The following is a 26094-nucleotide window of genomic DNA, read 5'->3' as shown; positions in this document are numbered from 1 at the left end:
TAACTGAGTTGCTATGGGGTCTGGCATGAGATGAGGCAAGGAATGGCCCACATCCTAGACTTGGTCTTGGTTTGATGATGTAGCAGAGACTCAAAGTGGTTTATAGCATTAACATGAATCAATATAAGGTCAGGTTAGCCAGGCAGATATTCTTGTTCCTCATGTAGATAGAAATGAAATGAGTTTTGGTTATAATAGCCATGTAAATGGTAGAATACCCTAAGATGAGCTCCCAACCAGCTGCACCCCCGTTGACATCCACCAGCATATTTCAAAAAACCATCATCATGGTGCCAGAGATCACCCTTACTCCAAATTTGTTCACGTAAGACTTGCTCCAATACCAAAATCTTCTTGGACAGGAACAGAGGAAATAGAGATTAAACTGAAAGGCAATTTTAGAACTGAAAGTGACTGAATTATCCAAATAGGAACATTTGAATCAATACACAGAGAAAGCTACTATACTTAGCACATTTAGATATTCATTTGTAACTCTGCTACATTTCCCATATGGTATTTTTTTTCTATCTCTAGTTGTGCCGTTTTGCTCTCTCAGTTCTCAGATTGATTTCTTGGGTGTCCAGATGATTTGGTGTTTATGTAGTTGTGTTCAGGGGATGAGGCAACCTAGAGTACCCCTGCTCCTCAGCCATCTTAATTCTGTCTCCAGAGATCTGTGGTATAGTCACCCCTTGACCAATGTGGTTTTGAACTATGCAGTTCTACTTATATGTGGATTTTTTTACACTACAGTGCTATAAATATATTTTTTCTTCCTTATGATTTTCCTAATAACATTTCCCTTTCTCTAGCTTACTTTATTGTAAGAATACTGTATATAATAAATATAACATATAAAGCATATGTTAACCAACAGTTTATGTTATAGTAAGGCTTCCAGGCAAGACTAGGCTATTAGTTGTTAAGTTTTGGGAAAGTCAAAAGTTACGTATAGATTTTTGATTGCACAGGGGATTGGTGCCCCTAAACCTTATGTTGTTCAAGGGCCAACTGTATTTGTCTGTCTGACTTATTTAATTTAACATAGTCTCCTCCAGGTTCATCCATGTTGCCTCAAATAGCAGAACTTCCTTGTTTTTTAAGGCTGAATAATATCCCATTCTATATTTATATCCATATGTATAATATTCCATTGTATATGTAATCCAAATGCATACACAGACACCACATTTTCTTTATTAATTCCTCTGTCTATAGATACTAAGGTTGTTTTCATATCTTGTCTATCTTGAATACTACTTCAATGAACATAGGAGTGTACATATCTCTTTGGATACTGATTTCTTTTCCTTTGGTTATATACTCAGAGGTGGAACTCCTAGATTATAGGGTGGATGGATCCAAAGAGACCCTCATGGAGACACATTATAATCAAATCGCCAAAAGTTAAAGAGAGAATTTTGAAAGCAGCAAGAGAAAAGTCACTTGTTGTGTACAAGGAAGCTTCCATATGATCATTAGTGGATATTTCAGCAGAATCCTTAAAGTCCAGAGAATGAGATGTATAGTCCAAGTACTGAGAGGAAAAAAACCTGCCAACCAAGCTGCTATACCAGGCAAGCCTGTCCTTCAAAAGTGAAGGAAAGATAAAGACAAATAAAAGCTGGGGGAGTTCATCACCACTAGAACTGCCTTATAAGAAATGCTAAAGAGAATTCTTCATAGCTTACCATGATAGTGGTGGGTCATCATTTTTAAATTTAGTAAAAGTTAAAAGATAAAAGTGCTAAAAATAACTATAACTGAATTATTTAGTAATATCTAAATAGACATAAATTGGGAATCACTCTTTGTCTTCAATGCTCCCCAGATGGTTGATTTTTAGTCCCCTGTGAGATAAGCCTTCCCAGGAAGCTCAATGTTCATACACATCATCTCCCGAGGGACCCACCCCACACATGCTTTATACATGATTGGATAGGTCTATATTTTTACATGAGTATAGCTCAGATTTAGTTAAAACCTCCAGTAGCTATATTTAAATTTTGTTCTAAGTTCTCCTTTCTTAATGTAAATATATTTTAAAAACTAATATATGGGTTCACAGCAGGCTTGTTAGGTCATGTTTTAACCATTGTCTTTATTCTTCTTTAGTTTAATGTGTTAACAGACTATTGGGTTAGTTGCCTGAAGGTAGAAATTAAAAATATTTATCTCCCACTTAATACTCAAAGCAATGGGTATGACTTCTATGTAAAGAATCCCTTTCAGAACCTAGGGGAGAAGAAACATAAGCATGAATTTCATTACTAATTATTGATCTAAACCCCCCCCCCCCCAAACACTTTTTGCCTACTTTTATGTTTCTGGAGATGTTATTCCAAGTATCTAACACTTGATTCTTTTAGGTAAAATCTAATGTGAACACAACTCTTTCCAACTGAGAAATGTTTATGTGAATAAAACAATAAAACTAAGGTGTATGTAATATACACACATATAACAATTACTGCATAATTTTGAAACTATGGCCCTGTTTGAACATGTAGAAAAAGATGGAAGTATGGTTATTCTGAAAGGAGGATCTCCCTAAACTGAGGCTTATTATTCAGTTGCTAATTTGTTTTCAGTTCCTCCTAATTTTTTGTAGCATTATTTTATTTACCTTATCTATTTAATGAGATTCTTGACAGAAGCAAATGAAGTAATGTAGGTGGAAGTATTTCAACAATCTCTTTTTCTTACAAAGATGCAAATTTTAATTAGTCATTTCTTTGAAGTACATCTGAGTTATTTGAACATAAAGGCCCCAAGAATTTAATGGGAACTTAATTCCACATTAACACCTGAAGTAAAAGTCAAGGGAATAAACTCTGAGGGTTTGTGAGATTTCTGGAATGCTTTTTACACAGAAAAATTATCCATTACTCTGTAGTAATTAGCACTGATAACATCAAAGCCAAGAACATTTCAGACTTGGGGTCAGTCAGGAGGAGAAGAGATGGGCAAAGTGCATTGTCTTTTGCAGGTGGCTTGAGAAAAGAGGCAAAATGAGCTGTGGCAACTGTGAGAAGGAGGGGCCCAGAGAGAATCTCTAGGACTACACAATTTTTTTTTTTTTTTTTTGACAATGAGTCTGCATCTGAGATGTGGACCCAGGTAGTCGAATTGAGAGAGACTTATATTTAGGGGTTTTGTATTAGTGGTCCCAATTAGCATTACCTGACTACTTTCCAGTTAGTTCTTGGAGGCCTACCCCAAATTTATTGGTTCAAAAACTCTGGTGGCCGGCTGAGCAATCTGTTTCTTAAAAAGCCCTTCACATGCTTCTCGATGGAGGCTCAAGTATGAGAATCACTGCCTTATCTCATAAATAATCTCAGAAGGAATAATTTTAGGATGAAATAAAGTAATTTATGTAATGTATTTAGTGCAAGCATGAAATAAAATAAGTGTTAGATATAATTATGGTTAGTCCTTATGAAACCTATAAGCAGTTGGCAGAAGAGTCAAGATTGGAAAGTATATAGGCAAAAACTTTTAGGACTTACAGTGTCCTTATAAAAATACTTCAGAGACCCCCTCATATTGTGACCTGCAAACAAATCTACTGGGGATTGCAAATGCAGATTCGTATTCAGACAGTCGGGGCCAGGGTCTGAGATTCAACATTTCTAACCAGCTCCCAGGTAATGCTGTTGCTGCTAGTCCTGGGGCCACATTTGAGTAAAAGAATCTGGTGTGTGACTCCTTTTACTTCTAATTCACAATTCTTTGCAGCCTCCAAAGCAATATGAAGCAGAAGTTTGTGTATTCATAAGAGAGCCAAAGAATAGAAGGCTAGTACCAAGTTGGGATTCCCTGGAGTTCATGAGATCTACTCTCTTGAATTGTAACTTTTGTTTCTTTTTCCTTAGGAAGCAATTTAATGGTTCTTAGAAAAGAGAGTTTGGAAAGTAGCCATAAATTCGTAAAGTTTTATGATAACTTCCCATTGATTTCATAATTTCAAAGAGAGAAAAATCGTATTGCTGGACCAAAGAAAGTTCAGACAGATGCATTAGATAAACTATGTATAACTACCACCATGTAGATATTACTTTGCAAAACCATCTGGAAGAGTCCATGCTTCAGCTTAGCTTAGTAAACCTTATGCACTTAATTTTCAAAAGCAGCTCCTTTTTTTGCCTGTTTGTTTCTGAAGCTAAACTTCGTTTTAATTGTTGACCCATATATATAAATTCTTGGTATGTAGCCACATAGATTTTACCAAAGGGAATTTTTTTTAAAGTTATGTTTAGGGATGCCTGGGTACCTTAGTGAGTTAAGCATCTATCTTCAGCTCATGAACCTAGGGTCCTGGGATCAAATCCCACATGGGACTTCTGGCTCAGTGGGAAGCCGGCTTCTCTTTCTGCTTCTCTCCATGCTTGTTCTCTCTCTCTCTCTCTCTCTCTTTCTGACAAATAAATAAATAAATAAAATCTTAAATTAAAAAAATATGGTTAATTATGGTCATCCCCTTCTTCTGCAGTTTTGAGGGTTTTCCAAGAAATAATAGAAGACATGGTCTACACTTTAATAGAGGGAGCTGGGGGGTGGGGGTTGAGTATATGGTTCTGTTTAACCAAACCAGTTAACTGTTTAAAAGCATGGTATGACAGACCAGAAATAATACCTTTTATTTAAGTAGAATCCATTTATTTTATTTTTTTTAAAGATTTTATTTATTTATTTGACACAGAGAGAGAGAGATCACAAGTAGGCAGAGAGGCAGGCAGAGAAAGAGAGGAGGAAGCAGGCTCCCTGCTGAGCAGAGAGCCCGACGTGGGGCTCGATCCCAGGTCCTTGGGATAATGACCCGAGCCGAAGGCAGAGGCTTTAACCCACTGAGCCACTCAGGCGCCCCCATAGAATCCATTTAAATGAAAGATTTTCACTGTTTCTGGACTCTGCTCTTTTAGGTCTGGTAAATTTGTACTAATTGGATTTGATAGCTCCATCATGCATGACTGAAGACAAATTTATAAAGCACAAATTCTAATTCAGTTGAGTTTCCTTAAATTATATGGCTTTATATTAAGATTGTTACCTAAATTTTATACAATTGGAATTCTATACATGAAGCTTTAGTCTAAAGTGGAATTGAATAATAAGAATAAGGTATATTCAAACTACATTTTTATATTAAACAGTCATAAAACAAGTATCACAGAAATGCAATATTTACTCAGTGTCAGCTTCAGAACACTGTTTTTTAATCCCCATCTGTCCAGTCACCCTTCCCCTTTGTTGAAGCCCCCATTGCCAGCAGCTCCAGGCTTCCATTTTCTCAACTCTGAGCCCAGTGATAGACAGTTCCTTTTTCCTAGTTCCTTTTTCCTCCAGGAAAAAGCCTCCTTTATCACTGAATTCTATGGCAGATAGAGGGCTAGGGATTTGGTGAGTAGGATCTCAAGAGTCTACCCCGACTCTCTCACTGTGGAGGAAATATTTCCTGAAAGGAGGTACCTGAAAAATTACAGGTTTAAAGCCCTTATGAGGAATTATAGAAATTTAAAGGATAATAAACACTAGTTAATCTCTTGCATGGACTGAGAATAAAATCTTCTTTTCCAGAACTTTTGTGGGGAAAATCACATATAATTTCTACAAACTCAAAAAAGGTACTTTGGCCTATAATAGAATTTTTAAAAATTTTAATTGCAATATAGTTAACATAGAGTGTTATAATTAGTTTCAGGTGTAAAATATAATTATTCAAAGAGTCTATACATTACTCACTGCTCATCAATATAAATGCCTCTTCATCCGTTTCACCTCTTTCACCCATCTCCCACACAGTTCCTTTTTGGTAACCATCACGTTGTTCTCTGCAGTTAAGGTCTATTCTTTGATTTCTCTTTTTTCCCCTTGTTTTGTTTCTTATATCTCACATGTGAGTGAAATCTTATGGTATGTCTTTCTCTAACTGACTTAACTGATTTAGTGTTATACCTTCTAGCTCTATCCATGTTGTTGCCAATGGCAAGACTTCATTCTTGGCCTGTAATGGATTTTAAATGCACCTCTTTAAACATCAGATAATAGCACTTGCTTTGGCAGAAGGAACCACACGGAGAAGATTAGCATGGATCCTGCACAAGGATGACTCCCAAATTCATGAAGTGTTCTGTATTTTATTTATTTATTTATTTATTTATTTAAATTTATTTGAGACAGAGAGAGAGATCACAAGTAGGCAGAGAGGCAGGCGGCGGAGGAGGAGCAGGCTTCCCGCCGAGCAGAGAGCCCGATGCACCCCGAGTGTTCTGTATTTTAAAAACAACAATAATGGGGTGCCTGGGTGGCTCAGTGGGTTAAAGCCTCTGCCTTCAGCTCAAGTCATGATCCCAGGATCCTGGGATTGAGCCCCGCATCGGGCTCTTTGCTTGGCGGGGAGCCTGCTTCCCCACCCCCCTGTCTGCCTGCCTCTCTGCCTACTTGTGATCTCTGTTTGGCAAATAAATAAATAAAATCTTAAAACCAAAAAACAAAAAACAACCACCACAACAAACCCCATCAGGTTGTAGCCTTAGTTTTATATACCTTGTAGGTAGGATTTGGCTGATTGTTTGGATTCTAAAATAATTTGAACTTTTGCTAAGAAATTTAATTTTTTGAACATGGAAACATATTGCATGTTGTCCTTTTATAAGTGTAGATTTTAATATTTAGCACTTAGGAGGATACTTCTCTTTTTTTGGCCATAAAGGAGAACCCTATTAGTAGGTAACCTTAGTTTTAATTTCACATTACTCTCCCCAAATATCAGGAACTGCCACATTCTGACCTCTTCAAAAATTCCATCCAAGAGTCTTATTAATAGTACTTGACTATTAGGGATGCCTGGGTGACTCAGTCAGTTTAAGTGACTGACTCTTGATTTTGGCTCTGGTTATTATTTCAGGGTCGTGAGATCGAGCCCGGCGTTGGGCTTCATGCTTGGTATAGATTCTGCTTGAGATTCTTTCTCTCCCTTCTCACTGCCCCCCCCTGCTCATACACTCTCTAAATAAATAAATAAAATCTTTAAAATAGTACTTGACTAACTAGTTTGTTCTATATATATTTAGCCTATCTTATGTTAATTTTTTGTTTGGTGGGCCAAATTATATAGTTGACTTTTATGTTAGCTCAGCATACTTGTTACTGTTTTCATTAATTACAGTGCTGTTATTATTCAGAACTTTTTATTGCCAATGTCAGAAAAAACCTGACTTAAAGGGGGAGTATATTAACTCCAATATACTCCAACATACTCTATGAGTATATTAACTCATTTAATGAGAATTAGAAGGTGGAAAGAACAAGGTGTGTGTGGTTTCAAGAGCACAGTCTCTGTTGTCCTCATGTCCAGGTTCCACTATTTACTAGCTATGATTCTGCACACATTACCTAAGGTCTTTCAACTCCAATCTTCTTGGCTCTGTAACATGTATAATAATGGCATTTTTTTTAAAGATTTTATTTATTTATTTGACAGACAGAGATCACAAGTAGGCAGAGAGGCAGGCAGAGAGAGAGGAGAAAGCAGGCTCCCTGCTGAGCAGAGAGCCTGATGCGGGGCTCTATCCCAGGACCCTGAGATCATGACCTGAGCCGAAGGCAGAGGCTTTAACCCACTGAGCCACCCAGGCGCCCCGGCATTTTTTTTTTTTTTTTTTGAGTATTGTATTAATAGACATGATGCTTTTAGAATGAGATCTGACAGATAGAAAGCATGCAGTATTACCATAAGCAGTCCCTTTACCAATCTCCATTTCTCAGGTGCATTTTCCTCTGTGTTGATAACACCATCCTTACCAGCAACTCAAGGTTTCCATTTTCCCAACACTAAGTTCAGTGAACATGTCCCTTTCCTAGTTATTATATTAAAAGCTTCAGGATAACTTTCACTAAACTGATTGGGTTATGATCAGTCCCCTTGGCCACAAAGTATATGTCCTGCTCTGATAAGCCAGTTTTGGGTCACATGCCCACTCTTGGAAGTGAAATCAGTCTAGCATGGTGATGGAGTAGGGGCTGGTGGTTTTGCAAGGAAAACTGAGGTTCTCTTACCAGAGGGAAGGAAGTAGATTTGGGTGGGCAATAATAATAACTATTTATTTTTAAAGTTCTTTGAACTTTGATTCTAACACTTAAACTACATTGTTATATTTGTTCTAAGTTGTTTGGTCCCTTTCTAATTACAAGCATTTACAAAATACCAGTAAGAATATTTACTACATAATTTTAATTCACTAACTGTAATTGAAACACAGAATCACTAATAGTTAGGATGAGTCTTTTGGTTACCCAAAATGTCTTCTTCAAAAAGCTCTCTCTATTGTTTTCCTGTTTTATCCCCTTTTAATAGTGAAAAACGAAGTAGTCTCCTGGAAATAAACAAAAAGCTCCAGAGAAGTAAATCTTCACATAATATGATTACTTCACAATGTTTAAGAAATTCTAGATAAACTGGCTTACAGATCCTCTTATTTTATTTTATGATATTATCATTGAGATGTATTATTTTGGACTGTTTTGTAGTCTTGTGTTTTATTCATCTAAATTATTTTATGAAGTTTTTTTCAATGTTGTGCAAATTTTTAGGCTTAAAGTGTCAGGAAAACCAGAATGTCAGAATCAACATGATCTAAATGTAGTCATAAAATATTTTATGTCATCTGGTTATTCATTCATTCAACAAATTATAGAGAAACTTTTATTTGCCAGGTAAAGATCTTTGCCTTTATAGAGTTTATAATTTGACAACTAGAGAGAGACAATAAAATCTACATCATAAAAAAGCAAATTATGTTATAACACAGTGTCAGTAAAGTATAATGTAGTATGGGGACAATGTAGATTTTATTTTAGGTACTCAGTGTGATTTATTTCAATTTCAAGCTTTAAGACAGCGGGGAAAGACATACAAAAAATTTATTTTGTCTAACCTATTGCTATAGCCTTTTGGTTTATAACACTTCATCATATTAATAGAGAACTCCTGTGGACTGCTTATTACTTTCAGCCTTCTTAAGTAATAGTAAATAAAATAACTCTAACTGGAGTTATTTCTCAAATATTACTGTTTGTTCTATTTAAATGAAACATTTTAGAAAGGCTAGGTCAAATCCTATAAATAAAATTGAGTCTTTCCTCCTTTTTTTAGTAAACCAGATGATTCTTCCTCAGGCTAATTAGTGCTTTCCTTGAATGCTCACAGGGCTCCATAAGCACCCTTTTTCACCATGCTCATTTCAGTCCACAGTTGGGTTTGTTTCAGTCATGGGTGCATGTCATGGTCATCTGTCTTGCAGGTCACTGTTCCATTCTCCCTTTGCTGAATAGCTGAACTCTTCAGGAACATGTTTCTAGCACTGGATTTCTTTGGCTCTAACATTCATAGCAAATCTCTCTAGTGTTTACCCCAGCTAGGATGATTTTATTGATTTATTGGAGAAAAATGTGCTCTTCTCTTTGATCTCCAGCTATCTGGAGGTTTATCTCCCTCCAGCTTTCCTATTGACTTGGACCTAGTGGCCAGTATGGTCAGTGACAAACACACAATACTCCTTACTGGGGAAACAATAGCCTCTAAACCCCACCTTTAGGCTAACACTCTAGATCATTATAAGTACCTGGTCTAAATGCAGAGTGACTGAATCTTTATTCTTATAAATGTGCTCTTTATGTCTGGATTTTTCTCTCCTGATGCCTTATCCTCACCTGATCAAGGCTAGTTTTTGAAACTCAAAACCTATAAATTGCATTTATTTGTTCTTTAGAAATAAATCCCTTGCTTTAGACATAAATCTGGGGATTCTACATGGAGTAAGAGGACATATCCAGAAAAGAAGCCTAAAATTGCATTTCAGAAAAAGTATTCTGCCTGAGCAACTTCCCTACTAGACACTGAGTTTCCTTCATAAATAAAGAATCTTGTCTACTAAGGAGAGGGAGCATGGTGTGTTTCAAAGAGCAGGGGTTTAAAAACAGGGGGCCTTGCATTCAAATAAAGTTCTGTTTGCAAGCTCTGAAGGTTAGGGCTTTTTAATTTCTTAGCCTCTGTAGTTTCAACGTTAGATCACAAATGATAGCTGTATTCCATGGTGGTTGTGAGGAATAGGGAAAATATATACATAAAGAATAAAATGTAATATTACTCTTTTAAAGAAGGTATGTCCTAGTTGCTAATATTCAAAGAAAATTCTCTAATAGTTCATATTTCATATATATACACATGTGTATAATCATGACTTTAAGTGAAATTGTTTAATGAAGAAAAGCATGATGCTGAATAAGAATTTTTTAAGAAAGTAACTTATTAATCATATATATGGATGTCCATCGTATCATTGTGGGTAACAATATAAAAGTTTAATAAATCTAATATCTATCATTAGGGAAATATTTAAAGATAAGTCACAGAAGAATATGCATCATATGATCTAAACACAGCAAAAAGAACAAATTCTCTGCCAGTATGAGTATGTAAAGGGATAGAAATAGATCTGGTCCGTACGTAGGGAATAGGTATAGTTGCTCTTTCTGGGAATCCTAGAGATTTGGTGTATGAAAATGTGTTTCACTCTACTTTGTAGAGCTTTTAGGAACCCAGGGCAGGGAAAATCCTGTGCAGAAGGCTGTTCTGAGACTTGTGCCTTTTGGCACAGTTAGACCCAGGTGATCCCCAGGGAGAGAACTGGGAAATAAAACACTAAATGTTCTTGAGCCCACTGACCTCATTCATCATCTTTACTGCTCCCATCTCCTGCTGGGGCTCTCTTTTGGCTGAAGGCTGCCAGGAAGTAAGGACACCCACTGAGATGGCCTGCTAGATAAGTTTCTCAGGTTGGAGAACAGAGTAGAGAAGGATCGAAAGAATAGCTACAGAATCAAACAGATGTCCTAAATGAGAATTTAAACAAGTAAGTGTTTATATGTCCAGCTGACTCCTGAACAACATGTGGGTCAGGAACATGGACCCCCTACACAGTTAAAAATCCCATATAAATTTTGATACTCCCAAAACTTAACTACTAATAGCCTACTGTTGACATGAAGCCTTAGTAATAACATAGTTAACATATATTTTGTATGGTATATGTATTATATACTGTATTATAATAAAGTAAGGTAGAAAAAAGAGAATTGAAGAAAATCATAGGGAAAATACATTTACAGTACTATACTGTATTTATAAAAAATCTGCATATCAGTGGACATACAACTAAATTAATTTATAGATGCATTTGTTCACAATTTCATCATAACTACTGAATTTTTTGGTTTCATTTGGTTTTCCAACACCAATTTAAATTTGGTCATTTTTAGACTCTAAGAAAAATGGCTATGGAGAGAAAAACAAACAAAGGAAAAAAACAGTTAAATTGAAAATGAAACCCAAAGAATAAAATTCACAAAACATATAAACTCATAATAAAAAAACTAGTAGAAACACAACAAAATGAATTAAAAAAACAAAACATAATTTTGTTTAGTTAAAAAAAATTACTTAAAAAACTAGTAAAAACCATGTTGAAAAAACATAGTATGAAAACCGAACATACAAATGACCCCCCGAAAAAAAACAACAACAGAAAACCCCCATATTACTGTGGGCTAAACATATTACCAAAAATAGAGCCATCTCCTAGGGTAGGCTTGGTGTTTTCCAAGTTTCCTTCACGACCTAAGTCTTTTTTTGTCTGGGAATTATAGTATTCTCATGTTTCAGTTACTCTAAAAAAGCTGTCAACCTGATGATGCTTTTTAGCTATCTGTAAAATTGACTGTCATTTAACCATGAGTTTGTGGATAAATGTTGAAATGCAGGCACTCAGTGTCTTTTGATCTATACATGTTTAAGAGGCAATAATATACCACAAGGCAGGGAGGACCAGCTCTGGGGATAAAGAGATCTGAAATTGGGTTGGCTAATTGTATGTTCTTTGTCAAGGTATTTGCTATTTTTTTTTAAAGATTTATTTATTTATTTATTTGATAGGGAGAGAGAGTTGGTGGAGAGGGAGAGAGAATCCTAAACAGATTGTGCTGAGTGTAGGGCTGGTCATAGGGCTCAATTTCACCACCCTGAGATTACAACCTGGGCCGAAACCAAGAGTTGGGGGTTTAACTGCCTGTGCCACCCAGGCATCCTAAGGCATTTACTATTTCTATGCCTTAGTTTCAACTGTAAAAATTGGGAAGTAAATAACAACTTGAGACCCTGTATTTCACTGAGATAGCACATAGCAATTGTTGGGGCAAAATGCATGTTCAACACAGGTAGCTTTTCTTCCCTTGATATGCTGCCCTCCTCCTGTTCCCCTGGGGGAGTGCTTTTAGTTCCTGTGTGTGTGTGTGTGTGTGTGTGTGTGTGCTTTTAGTTCTTAATCTGATTCTTGTCTCCAGAAAGTGAATAGCCCACCAGTAAACTATTGCTACTCTTATCAGAGAGGCTCTGGAATTCTCAGATTTATCAGGCTGAGTTACAAATATTTTGTGCTTTACATGACAGTGCTTTCCTCCATTGGTACAAATGATTGGGAATTGGTCTTAATCTCAGAAAGTTTAGCAAATTGAAAAAAGTACCTAGGATTCCTGCTTTGTTTCTACCCAAGATGTAAAAAATCAAGATTAGAAAAAAGTAGATGAGGAACTAATTCATATCCTTTAAAAATGTATTTTTTTAAGTATTAAGTTATTCTTTTGGGGGGCGGTCTTTTGTTCTATTAGGTGATTTCAAAAGAAAGAAAAGATATTCTTTGAAAACTAGTCTTGCCAGTGGGTTTTTAAAATAATGGAATACTGCCTCGGGTTCGTTAATTATACCTCCTCACAAAGAAAAGGTGACTCTTTATATTTCTATATAAAGCATGCAAAGAAGTTTTAAATTTTCTTCTGAAGTATTTTTAAATTTCTTTAGGAGTCCAATAAACCTCACTTATATTTTTAAATAATAAATTATGTTGCTCTTTAAATATTTGGCTTGCAAGTGCATTAGAGCATGTCTTTTAATCGCTGAGTATTTATTATATTGTAAATTCCTCAGGACTTGAATCCTAGTGGCCTTGTTGTACAATTTGTGTTTACATTCATCAGTTATGTAAGATTTGGTATACCTTATTTATATAAACCAAACTAGTGTACCTTATTTACTGTAAACCTCAAAATATAAATGGTTAAGGAAACGGGACATTGTCCCATTTGTCCTCTGACAAAAATGTAGCTAACAAAACATAGCACACCCCTCTCCTTCTCTTGGCCTTCAAGAAAGTAATTTTAGAAAGAGCAACATCCTAAGGTTGCATATTAGCTAAGAGTTTCTACAAATCTATCAAACTGATTTTATTTTCCTATGCATTTTAGTTTCCTTTGTTTTTAAGTAATTTAAGACTTATAATATCTTGCAAAAATAATACAATTTTTGTGCACATTTTACCCAACTTTCCCCAGTGATAACATCTACAGAGTACTTTATTAAACCAGGAAATTGGCATTGCTATAATATGGTTAAATTAGATTTATTTGGATTGAATCCATTTTTATATGCATTCCTTTTTTTTTTTTTTCATTTTGCTTTGTATGGTTCTGTGAAAATTTATTGCATGGATAGAGTCGTATAACCACCACTACGAGCAGGATAGAGAATTATTTTATCACTACAAAGAAGTTCCCAACCTACCTGTAACACTAATCCCTAATTCTCTTTCTCTAACCATTGATCTGTTCTCCATTACTATAATTTTGTCATTTTGAGAATGTTCTATAAATGTCATAATAGTGTATATATAACATTTTCAAATGTCTTTTTTTCCATACAACATGAGAGTGAAATCCATGCAAGTTGTGTGTTTCAGTAACTCATTTCTTTTTATTGTTGAGTAGATTTCCATTGTATGGCTGTACAGCCGTTTATTCATTTAGCAGTTAAAAGATATTCAGCTATTACAAATAAAGTTGCTGTGAAAATCTATATACAAGTTGTTGTGTGGACATAGTTTTTGTTTCTGTAGGATAAATAAACCAGAAGTGCAGTTGCTGAGTATTTTTAACTGCCACATAGATTTCCAGAGTGGCTTTACCATTATACATTCTAGCTAGCAACACATGAGAAATATGGTGTCTTCACCTCCTCATCAACACTGGATTTAAGCTGTTAGTACTTTTTTTATTTTTATTTTTTATTTTGTCCATTCTAATAGTATTTCATTGTGCTTTCATTTGCATTTCCCAAATAACAAATGATATTCAGCATCTTTTTGTCTGCTCAGTCTCCATATATTCTCATTGATCAAATGTCTGTTTACTCATTTATTAATTAGCTAATTTCCTTTATTATTGATTTTAGAGAGTTCTTTAGGCAGTGTCTGAAAACAGATTCTTTGTTGGATAAGATTTGGAAATACTTTCTCACAATCTGTGATTTACCTTTACACTATCTTAACAATGTGTTTCACTGAGGAAAAGTTTTTAATTCTGATGATGTGCAGGTTATTGTTTATTTCTTTTTTTATGAATTGTGCTTTTGGTGCCATGTCTAAGAACTCCTCACTACCTTAGGTCACAAGGAATTTCTCCTATTTTTTCTTCTATTAGTTTTGTCATGCTATATTTTATATTAATAGTTTTGATCCATTTTCGGTTCATTTTTGTATAAAGTATTGGGGTTAAGTTGAGGTTATTGTTATTGTTATTATTCTTTTGCCCATGGATGTCCAACTATCCCAAAACTATATGTTGAGAAGCTAACCATTCTTACTTAATTGTTTTTGCACCTTTATCAAATATCCATTGATGTGCTTGTATGGGTCTACTTCTGGACTCTCTGTTTTGTTCTATTGATCTATGTGTATATTCTTGTCAATTCCAGTGTCCAGATTACTGTAGCTCTATAGTAAGACTTAGTATTGTGTAATGTGGTGCCTGAAATTTTTTTTTTCAAAATTATTTTAGTGAATAAACTTCTTGGCTCTTGTTCTTTTAAGTGGTAGACTCAGCTAATCTGTATCTGCAAAAATCTTGCTGGGATTTTAATAGGAACATATTAAACCTATAGATAAATTTGTAGAGATTTGATACCTTTACTATGTTGTGTCTTCCATTGTATGAACATGGTGCATTTCTTCATTTATTTAGGTATTTGTAGTTTTAGCACACAAACTCTGGATATGTTTTATTAGATTTATACTTAAGTCTGATAATTTTTAGAGTTGTAAATTGCATGTAAAATTTCTGTTTTCAAGTGTTCATTATTTGCATATAGAAATAAAATTGATGGGTGCATGTGTGTGGTGAATTTGCCGAAGTATCTTATTAGTTATAGCAGTTTTGTTGCATATAACTTAAAAATTTCTATATAGCTAATTAGGTCATCTGCAAATAAGCAAGTTTTATTTCTACTTTTTGAATCTATATCCCTTTTGTTTGTTTTTTTTTGCTTTATTGTACTGGCTAAGATTTGCACTATGATGTTGGTTGTTGGGAGTTAGAAGAGTGACTACCCAAATGTTTGGAGATTTTCTTGTTTTCATTCTGTTTAAGATTTTTAATACAATTCCCTTATGAGCAGGGAATATAGTTTATATGATTTTTCATTATTCTTACTTTGTTGAGGTTGGTTTCATGAACTAATATGTGTGGTTTCTTGATGAATGTTACATGTGCACTTGAAGAGAATGTGTATTCTGCTGTTGTTCAGTGGAATGTTCTTTAGTTATCAGTTAGATTTTGTGGGTTAATGGTGGTATGGACATCTTTTCCATACTTGCTCATTTTCTGTCTCATAGTTTTAATGATTACCAAAAGAAAGGTTTTGGAGCCCTAACAACATTTATCCTTTCACTTCTGTCATTTTTTTTATTAACATATAATGTATTATTAGCCCCAGGGGTATGGGTCTGTGAATCATCAGGCTTATACACTTCACAGCACTCACCATAGCACACTTCTGTCATTTTTGCTTCATATATTTTGAAGCTCTATTGTTGGATGCATATACTTTAGCATTATTATATTTCCCTGGTGATTTGACCCTTTGTGATTTTATTTGTTCTGAATTCTTTTTCTAATAGTAATAGAGCCCTCCAGCTTTCTTTGATCAGTGCTTACATGTAACTTCTATTCCTATGCTTTTGGTTTTTTTTCCAGCTTTATTGAGATATGATTAACATATAATATTATGTAACTTTGAGGGGTAAATGATGACTTAATGTATATATTGCAAAATGACTTCCACAAGATTGATTAACACCTCAAACACCTCTTATAATTACCCATCTTTTGTATGTGTAGTGAGATTTCACATTTAAGTGAGATCATACAATACTTGTCCTTCCCCATCTAAGTGATTTCATTTATAAGATGACCTCAGGGTGCATTTGTGTTGTTATATATGACAGGATTTCCTTCTTCTTATATGGCTGAATAATATTCCATTGTATATGTATGTGTATAAGCATATATCACATTTTCTTTATCCATTGATCTTTTTAACCTATCTATCTTACTATATTTGAAGGGTGTTTCTTTTAGATTGTATCTAGTTGCATTATTATTATTTTTTAAGATTTTATTTATTTGACAGAGAGAGAGATCACAAGTAGAGAAAGAGAGAGAGAGAGGAGGAGGCAGGCTCCCTGCCCAGCAGAGAGCCCGATGTGGGACTCAATCCCAGAACCCTGAGATCAGGACCTGAACTGAAGGCAGAGGCTTAACCCACTGAGCCACCCAGGCAGCCCTAGTTGCATTATTTTTTAATCCTTTCATAAATCTGTCTTTATTGGCTTGTTTAAACCATTTATATTTAATAACATTATTGATATCATTACATCTGTCATTTGATTATGTGTTTTCTGTTTGTTCTTTCTGATTTTTCTGTCTTTCCCCTTCCTGCCTTCCCGTAGCTTACTCAACATTTCCATTTTCTTATGTGAGCCATTTATGGATCTGCTCAGAAGTTCATACATAGCTTAAAAAATTCCTTCCATCAACAATGTTGTCTTGCACAATTATCCCTTCACTCTACAGACAGGAAGGGGAGGCATGCTACTCTTTGCTGTCATTTACTTAGTTTATGTTGAGGGTGATCTACCAGACTTCTTCCTTCCTGTGTAACTGTGGTGTCCATTGAAAAGGGAAGTGTGCTGTTTCTACTGTGTTAGCGTAGGGCAGGGAGGGTTAAGAGAAGGATCATTTCTTGAGTTCTGAAGTCTCTTTCCAGTCATCCTTCTTTTCTCTATCTTTTGATCACCTGGTGGTTGCTTTATGTATTTTGTCCAGGATTTATAGTTGTACTTAGCAGGAGGTATATGTTGAATATGGGTTTTTGTTCTGTTTTGTTTTTGTTTTTTATCTTGCCTCAAACCAGAAATGTGATCTGTATAAAATTCTTAGTCATTTTTATTAATTAATGTGGCCATTGTACTGTGCTCTAATATTGTATAAAATAAAAGTGCATTTTTTTTTGTTGTTTCTCTATATAGCCTTTTTTTATCTTCTCCCCTTTCCCTCTCCCTCCCCCTTTCTTCATACACACCCCACATAAAGAATTCATGTTCAGTATTCTGTTCCATAATCTGGCTGAATTGCTCTTTAAACCTTAGAGTCTTCATGCTATTGAGTAGATTATTAAGCAAACTTTATTTTGGGGATGAAGAAGAAAAGATCTTGAAGATATGAAGCATTTCCCAAAGTCAAAAAATATTTTATTTAAGAATCCGAATCTTTTGTTATCTCTGCCGGGAAAGGGTAGAAAGGGAATATTTGAGGGTATTTAAAGATAATAATATAAAAATAACTGCTGTTTTATTAAAAGAGATAAATTAACTGTACTTCCAGCTAATAAAGCATTTAAGAGATTTCATAAAGAGCTAAAATTTTTGTTTTTGGAAGGGCTATAGAGATTTCTAATCCAATACTTTCATTTTAAAAAGGAACAGTATAAGACAACTCCAGAATATTTATATAGTCTGATTCTATAGTATCATATTTTCTTAAGTTAACAGAGTTTTCAGTGAATAACCTGGATTAGTTAATCTCTTCCTTAAATGTTGAAATATCTTTAACATTTTACACAGGTTCATTTTCTGGAATTTCAGAATAGGAAGAAATTATTACTAATTTATCATAAATATACTTTCAGTGACTTTTTGATAAGTTACTGTTAAAGACATGGGTAAATTATTAAGTTTCTAAAGTATTCATATTTCCTAAGCATCAAATCATTAGGCAATAAATTCCTGCAATAGTAATAAATTAAAGACCATTAATTATAATTACTATACAGTAACATTTCTATTATAGTTCCTTTCCAGGAGTGTTTTTACAAAATGTATCTAATGGAACACTAGTTATACAATATACTGAGGGACATGTTGAAATAAGTATGTTTTATTTTTTTTATTTTGCATTTTTTTAAAAGATCTTACTTATTTATTTGACAGACAGAAATCACAAGTAGGAAGAGAGAGAGGAAGGGAAGCAGGCTCCCTGCTGAGCAGAGAGCCCAATGCAGGGCTCGATCCCAGGACCCTGGGATCATGACCTGAGCTGAGGCAGAAGCTTTAACCCACAGAGCCACCCAGGCATCCCTGAAATAAGTGTGCTTTAAATAATCCATTGTATTGGTCTCACCATCTATTCACTGTTATCTTTATCTTCTTAATTCTCTCCTTACTTAGCTTGTTAGACATTTTACCATTATAATCACTCCCTTACATGTACCCTAAACTTCTTAACTCCTTTCTTATTTGGTGAAAAAATAACAATTCTGGTTAAATCATGCAACTCTCTTTCTATTTCAGTTCTGCACCCATGCAGGTGAACACACACATACACAGGAACCCACACACATATTCATGCTCACTTGTTTCCATGATCACTGACTTGCAGTGGGCTCTCAAGGCTGCTGGGTAATTGCACTTTACTTCCCCGATTATTTTCTCCTAATCCACTAGATGACTAATTTCATCCTTTCCCTTACTCCTCAAACCTTCATAGACTTCTCTCCATCTTTATTCTTGGCTGATGAATTTGCTTCCTATTTGACTATGGAAATAAAAGTGTTTCGCAAAGAGCTTCCAGGAGCCCCCCCTGGGGCATCTTCTTACCCTCCATCTATGCTCTTGTACAGTGCGCCTTCATGCCTCACTCTGGATGATCACCCATTCTCCTGGCAGTGGCCAAGATCCTGTCCTCTTTTCTAGTCAAGTCACTCCTGCAGCAGCTCTCCCTATTCTCTCCTGACACATCAGTTTTTCATTCTCTGCTGGGTATTTCTCATCACTCATCAAACGTCCTATTAATTCTTTCATCTGAAAATTACTCTCCTTTATTTTCCCTCAACCCCTCTTATCTCTTTCCCTTCCTAGAATACTCCTTGAGAGAGTCATTTATTATAGTTGCCTCCAATTTCTTCCTGAATCTATTCCAAACAGGTCCTGCTTCCTTCACCTGTTTACTCAAACTGTTCTATTCCAGGTCACCAATGAATTCATACTGATGAATCCCAACATCAACTCTCAGTCATTATCTTCAGTGACTTAGCAGAAAGAGCTCAATGTTGTGTTATTGAAAGACAGTCTTTACTGGGCCTCTAATCTACTGGTTTTTCTCCTGCTTCCTTACCATACCTTCTCTGTTTGCTGCTTCCTCACCTCCTTTACCTCTAAATGTTGAGGTGTCCCAGGGCTTAGTCTTTGAAAGTCTTCTTTATTTTATTTTATTTCCTTGGTGATTTCATCCAATATCATAGTTTAAGTGCTGTCTAAACATTGCTGATTCCCAATGGAAATAGGAATTGCCAATGGAATTGGTATTTCTGACCTAGATCTCTTCCCTGATCTCATATAGCCTTATGAGACCCATGTAACCAATTGCTACTTAAGGCTTGTGTAAATATATAATAAATAAATAAATTTCTTAGATGTGGCCAGTATAAAACTGAGCTTCTGATCCTTCCTTTTAAGTTCTCTTCTCACTTTTTTGACAAGTTAGTATTCTGTTCTGTTCTATTATATGCTGCCCTATATCCATTCCTGTCTCATTTTGCCCCATCCCATCCCATCTTATCCCATCTTTTTCTAATAACTCAAACAACTATCCTCAATACTTCAGCCAAAGTGTCCCTGTCAAAACAGAAGTCAGATTATGTTTCTCCTCTGCTTAAAATGTTCCAGTGTCATTCCACTGCATTTGGAATAAAAGCAGAATCCTTATAATGGCTTTCAAAGTTCTATATAACCCCCTATTACCTTACCTACCTCATTTCTTGCTCCTTTTCCCTTTGCTTATTGCATGCCAGCCATACCAGCCTACTAGCTCTTTCTCTGATGCAAACTAAGCTTGAATTCACCCCAGGGCATTTGCACTTGCTGCTGCTTTTGTTTAAAAGCATTTTTATTTAGAGAATTGCTTGACTCATTTTCTTACCAATTTAGCTCTGTACTGAAATGTCATCATCTCAGTAGACCTTTCTTGGAACTTTCTACATCCAAATCATGACTCCTACATATTTTTATGGGTAGATAAATTTGCTTTTCTTCTTCTCTTTATGGAAATTGTCATCATTCAACCAGCCATATACTGTGTTTTAGAATTTTATTTTCTCTCTTCCCCACTTGAAACTAAACTCTATGAAGGCAGAGTTTTATCAGTTTTGTTTAGCTATATCTTCAATAAATAGAAAGGAACTTGGCATATATTGTATGCTTAACAATATTTACGGTGAGATTAGTGTGATTTGTAATGAATGGAAAATTTTTTCATACAGAAGAGAATCCACTTGATAAAATGGTTATGAATTTATTTGACAGAATACTATTGGGAAATGACTTGTACAACCAAGTTACTCTAAAATCCAGAATCCATTATAGTAAAAAACAAAAAAACAAAAACAAAAACAAAAAAAAACCCAAATAAAGAATTTCCTCTTGGTTGCAAGAGAAACCAAAACCAAATCATTTTTGGGTCTTTAGGGATTATATTTCTGCAGGTTTTTCTATCTCACTTTTCATTATAAATAAAGACCACATCATTCAACAAACTTCCTCTAAGTTTTTTTGTTTATGAACATGACAACCAGTAGGTATTTTTACTGCTTGTATCAGTGCATTGGAAATCCTTAGTGCATTGTTCACACTGTTCATACTGTCACACAAGCTCACCAATTCAGAGCATTTTCCTTTCTCCTTTGAACAGGTTACCATTTTAAGATTCTTTAATCAATACCTTTTTCCATTTGCATCATATTAGGAGGCAATTTAAAAGTTTAATCAAAGACTTCAGCAATTGTTGCTGATTATGCATGCTGAATTAAATCTGGGGGCTGCAGACTGTGAATTGATTCAAGTATGAGGTCCTCTGTGGTAGGAAATGAAGGGAAGCAGGATTTCTTTCATGCTGTAAGCGCTTGCAGGAGTATTGATCTATTTGCCTTTGTGCTTCAGTGCTTGCCTGGTCAATTATTTACAGATCACTGAGGCAGTAAGTGTTCAGGAGCAGGTAAAAGAAGGAAGTTGAATTTCCTGTGCTTAGAGTTTGAGGTTAATGAATAAGTTGATAAAATGAAAACATGCTGTCTTAAAGAAGCAGACACGTCCCAGTGGAAACAACCAGGGGCTTAATCAGGGTCTCTTTAAGTGAGAATGATTTTGATATAAAGCAATCTTGTATTTCTTTTTTTTTTTTTTAAAGATTTTATTTATTTATTTATTTGACAGAGAGAGATCACAAGCAGGCAGAGAGGCAGGCAGAGAGAGAGGAGGAAGCAGGCTCCCCGCTGAGCAGAGATCCCGATGAGGGGCTTGATCACAGGACCCTGAGATCATGACCTGAGCCGAAGGCAGCGGCTTAACCCACTGAGCCACCCAGGCGCCCCAGCAATCTTGTATTTCTATGTGTTATTTTCGGTGGGCTTCTGGATATTGAATATGGCCCAGTCAGAAAGAAAAGCATAAGCTTGGTGACTCATTTTGGTTTACAGATAGAAAAATGGCTAGTTTCAAAACTCCTTTCTACCTTTCAAAGTCATTGCTTCTAATATTGTGTGCATTTCGTAACAAATTTTTTAAGAACCTGTTTGTTTCAAGTCAAACATAATGTCCTAGGGGTATAGCAAGTGAATAAGAAAAAATAATTTTAAATTTCCTTTTTAAGGACCTACCTCATAGGGTTGTTATGCATTTTAAGTGAGGTAAACAGTAGTATATTACCTGGATTGTGTTATTATTTTAAAAATATAGATGAAGAACTTGAGACAGCTTAGTTTTCTCTTAAATGATTTATGCAATATCACATAGCTAGTAGAAAATAGAGATGGAATTCAAACTGGGGTGCCCTTAATTTCAAGCTGGAAAATTTATGTGCGATGCTGTGCCCCCACCAAATTCATATATTGAAGTCCTAATCCCCAGTGTGACTGTATTTGAGATAGGGACTTCAAAGAGGTGATTAAGGTTAAATAAGGTCATTAGGGGTAGGGCACTAATCTAACATGACTGGTGCCTTTGTAAGAAGAAGAGATACCAGAGATGTAGCAAACACAGAAAAGGCCATGTGAGGACATGGCAAGAAGGGGGCCATCTGTAAGCCAAAGGGAGCTGTTGCAAGAGAAACCAAACCTCTAATACTTTGATCTTGGACTTCAGGCTCCAGAACTGTGAGAACTACATTTCTGTTGTTAAGCCACACAGTCTGTGGTAATTTGCTACCACACCCCTAACAGACTCAAGCACTATGCCTTTCCCAAGTACGCAAAACCTTTTCTTATTTTTTTTTCCAATTGGCACCAGTGCCTAGTATGTAGTAGATGCTGAATAAATATTCACTAATAAAGGCTTATCAGACACTGCCCAAAAAAATATATCAAAAGAGATCCTAACTGATTCTGTGACAGCAAATCCACTGGATTGATGATAGAGCCTATTTTTCAATCCACACTCCCTGAGAGGTCCCAGAGGTGACTGGTGTTTGGTGGCTGAAAGGACTATAAGAAGGGGCTATCAGAAGTGCCTAGAAAGCAGGGCAAATGATCAGAAGCTACTGGAGAGACAGTGGCTCAAAGGTGAGCAACAACTCTAAAAATGTACTAGTTGAGGGGAGTACTATGGAAGCCAAACCATTTAAAGAAACAAAGAACAATAAAACAGATAAGAATTATTAACAAAAATAACTTGAGCATGCCCATATATAAGAATACTCCCCCCTCAGAATAATTTCCTTAATGAGCAGTGCCTGGGTGGCTCAGTGGCTTAGCGTCTGACTCTAGATCTTGGCTGAGGTCTTGATCTCCTGGTTTTAAGTTTGAGTCCCATGTTGGTTTCTGCCCTGCATATGGAGCCCATTTAATAATAATAATAATAATAGTTTCTAAATGAAACATGTTTTCAGATTAAGATGGAAGTAAACTACTCTAGAATGAGTTCCAGTTCGTATGCCAAGGAAATAAGATTTTAGAGGAGTAAATTTGTTAAAATTTGACATAGATCAATGCCATCTTTTTATGTTTGTTTAATATTTCTTTTGACTTAATTTTACAGCGATGAAGATGTTGACTTATATCCTTAATCCATGTTGAGTCGCTGACTAGGTATTTATCATATATTAAGTTCCAAGTAAATCCCTTCGGAAGGCAGAGCCAGTAGCAAAGTTCATCTGACAGGTGGCATTCTTGGCAGCCCCACACTGGTATCTCATTGGTGGGCTCTGTAGCTTCCCTAGAAGCTTAATCTGGACCTGATTCTTTGGTATACAAGATAAATGAAGTTCTGTCTTTTCAGAATTAGATAATCACTAAAGAAACAATGCAAATAGGTGACAGTTTCCTGTGTCTTGGATCATATTACATAATAAACAACTAAAAGCATTTTCAGTTTGGTTGATAATGTTGTAAGAATTCTAACTGTTTCTAAGAACTTTAGAGCAAAAAAGTTATACTAGAAAGCCCAAGTGGAATGCTCATATCTCTATGTTTGGAATGATCCAAGAATTAGTGTTAAAACAGTGTTTCTGTCATGTTCCTAAGGCCTATGAAACTCTAAACCTGGAATTGCTACTGTTAGCTGAGGATGTGCTAAATCAAGTCAAAGATACTATGTTTTAAAGATACTATACCTATCTGTTCTCTGCTTGTCTTTACAGTGTATACGCTGCACTTCCACACCAGTTCCAATGGTTTTTTTTTAACCTCCCAGTGATTTCATTGGAAAAACAAGTTTAGTTTCTTAATTAAAGGTACTAGAATTCCCACTGGCATAATTTAAATGTGCGCTACCATTAAAAAAGAAGACTTATGGGGCACCTGGGTGGCTCAGTGGGTTAAGCCTCTACCTTCAGCTCAGGTCATGATCTCGGGGTCCTGGGATTAAGCCCCATATCGGGCTCTCTGCTTAGCAGGGAGCCTGCTTCCCCCTCTCTCTCTGCCTGCCTCTTTGCCTACTTGTGATCTCCCTCACTCTGTCAAAAAATAAAATCTAAAAAAAATACACAACAACAAAAAACATATGTAAGCAATACTCTTTGGTGATGTATAGTCTACAACCTATACAACTGTATACAGCAATCTTCTGTTCATTCTCTCCATCCACCCTCATAACCACAATCTCTTACTCTGAGAACCATGCTTGTATTTTTACTTCTATGGCAATTTCCTAAGATTTCTTAGCCCTTGCTTCATGAGGGACTTTATCAATTATGGCAAAACACTTAATCGTTTGGAAGGATTAACAACTTGAAGTCAGTCGCTCTCTGCCAGTTATCTGTGATTACCAAACTCAGGAAAATATAATATACTTTAGAATCATAGGATTTTAGAAGTAAAAGGGACATTACTAATGCCAAAGTTCATAATACCATAAATAAAGTGTACTGCATTTAGTTTACTTAACAATTGTAGAACGTGTCTGTGTCTAATAGTCCTCCTGAAGAAAACAATGTTTTCTTTAAATTTTATGGTAGTACTGTTACTACAGGCTTTATTTAAACAAATTTCATTTTGTTGGTGCTTCTTAAGGTTCTTCATGCTACATATATAATATCCATCAGAGGGCAGTAGAGTACTTGGTTCAGATGCTACGAAATTGTGCCTCATGAAATTCTTAAAAAAAACAAAAAAACAAAACCCTCAACCTCAGAGTGACTATTATCATCATATTAGATTAAAGAGAATGCTACCTTTGCCCCATAACTGCTGCAATTTAGCAAAGTGAATATTTTTTCCTAATTTCTTCTTGTACTAGCAATAACAGAAATTCATTCTCTCACGTAAATACTTCTATTCATTAGTAACAGCCAGTGGTAATATTAACGGTGATGTTGATCAATTAGAGGTATATGGCCATTAGGGTTATATAAAAGTAAATACCTAAAATATTCGATTTGAGCCTATTTTTTAACTGAGAAAATATCAAATATTTGTTTAAAAAATCTAATGGGATAAATTCATGTGAATTCAGATGCCTTTCCTATTTAACCTGTTAATTAATTGTGTAATACCAGTTTTGGCTGGACAAGATGCCTGTGCCTAATCTCTTCCTTCTGAAGCCAGAGAGACAAGAATTTTTTTTTTTTAATTTCAAATCAGTATTTGTATAACCATCCCCTATAATGAAGTTGGCTCATAGCTAACATTCCCACATAGCAAATTAACTCAGTTACAAGGAACCCATTCTGCATCCTGTTTTTCTTAAGAGGGAACATTAAGAAGTTGTACTGCAGGGCACCTGGGTGGTTCAGTCATTAAGTGTCTGCCTTCTGCTCAGGGCATCATCCCAGGACCCTGGAATTGAGCTCCCTACTTGGCGGGAAGCCTGCTTCTCCCTCTCCCCCTGCTTGTGTTCTCTCTTGCTGTGTCTCTCTCTGTCAAATAAATAAATAAATAAAATCTTTTTAAAAGAGAGAGAGAGAGAAGTTGTATGGCTCAAAGGATGGCTTATGAGCGGTTTACTAGGTTCCTATTTAATCTTTAAAGTGCACATCTCATAATGTCAAAAGCATACTTCTGCTTGTAATGATTTAAGATAATTCCATAAGCTCTATATTGCTTGACTTTTCCATTTCTAAATGCTGAGATATCATGACACTGGGCCTAACCAGTGGGAATTC

At 35.5% G+C, this 26094-nt stretch overlaps 1 protein-coding gene and 1 non-coding gene across 2 annotated transcripts in view; both read left to right on the top strand.

The window, feature by feature from the left end:
* ZNF385D (zinc finger protein 385D) overlaps nucleotides 1-26094 on the top strand; it is a 917929-nt gene that overhangs the window by 245904 nt on the left and 645931 nt on the right. The window lies entirely within an intron of this gene.
* On the top strand, nucleotides 6045-6146 carry LOC125089823 (U6 spliceosomal RNA). Its single transcript, XR_007124073.1, has one exon. It is a non-coding gene; the product is annotated as a U6 spliceosomal RNA (small nuclear RNA).

This window comes from Lutra lutra, chromosome 1, assembly GCF_902655055.1.
Source record: "Lutra lutra chromosome 1, mLutLut1.2, whole genome shotgun sequence".
NCBI classification, from domain to species: Eukaryota; Metazoa; Chordata; class Mammalia; order Carnivora; family Mustelidae; genus Lutra; species Lutra lutra.
Note: the sequence above shows the minus strand (reverse complement) of the source record. Positions and strands in the feature narration are given on the sequence as shown.